The sequence below is a fragment of the Schistocerca cancellata genome, chromosome 7, assembly GCF_023864275.1.
Source record: "Schistocerca cancellata isolate TAMUIC-IGC-003103 chromosome 7, iqSchCanc2.1, whole genome shotgun sequence".
NCBI lineage: Eukaryota > Metazoa > Arthropoda > Insecta > Orthoptera > Acrididae > Schistocerca > Schistocerca cancellata.
The window spans coordinates 268,031,060-268,031,968 of record NC_064632.1 but is presented as its reverse complement, the minus strand read 5'-3'; the positions used below and the strand labels follow the sequence as shown (position 1 = coordinate 268,031,968).

General features: G+C 51.4%; 1 non-coding gene across 1 annotated transcript; it reads right to left on the bottom strand.

Annotated features, from left to right (window-relative positions):
* Nucleotides 1-507: 507 nt before the first annotated feature.
* On the bottom strand, nt 508-582 carry Trnat-ugu (transfer RNA threonine (anticodon UGU)). The gene has a single exon. It is a non-coding gene; the product is annotated as a tRNA-Thr (tRNA).
* Between the last annotated feature and the right edge of the window lie 327 nt (nt 583-909).

Sequence of the window (909 nt, the reverse complement as noted above, 5' to 3'; positions counted from 1 at the left end):
GACCGGCAAGGGAACTTGCTGTTCCAACAGGACAATGCACGTCCGCATGAATCCCGTGCCACCCAACGTGCTCTAGAAGGTGTAAGTCAACTACCCTGGCCAGCAAGATCTCCGGATCTGTCCCCCATTGAGTATGTTTGGGACTGGATGAAGCGTCGTCTCACGCGGTCTGCACGTCCAGCACGAACGCTGGTCCAACTGAGCCGCCAGGTGGAAATGGCATGGCAAGCCGTTCCACAGGACTACATCCAGCATCTCTACGATCGTCTCCATGCGAGAATAGCAGCCTGCATTGCTGCGAAAGGTGGATATACACTGTACTAGTGCCGACATTGTGCATGCTCTGTTGCATGTGTCTATGTGCCTGTGGTTCTGTCAGTGTGATCATGTGATGTATCTGACCCCAGGAATGTGTCAATAAAGTTTCCCCTTCCTGGGACAATGAATTCACGGTGTTCTTATTTCAATTTCCAGGAGTGTATATCAACGGGAACAGGTGGAAAAGTGCGCCCCGACCGGGACTCGAACCCGGGATCTCCTGCTTACATGGCAGACGCTCTATCTAGCTGAGCCACCGAGGGCACAGAGGATAGGGCTACTGCAGGGACTATCTCGCGCACGCCTCCCGCGAGACCCACATTCTCACCTTGTATGTCCACACATTACATTCGTAGTCTCCCACCCCAACACACTCATTACTCGTGGAAGACATTCTTACCAATTCCGGTAAGGGTTCCGGGGATATGTGTGCATCCGCACAGAAGAAGAAGGTCATGGCTGGTATTGCCAGAACTATATGCTTATACTCTTTCGGACATGTCCAAAAGAACAGACACCAAATCCATATAATTATATAGTTCTGGCAACACCAGCCATAACCTTCTTCTGTGCGGATGCACACATTTCCCC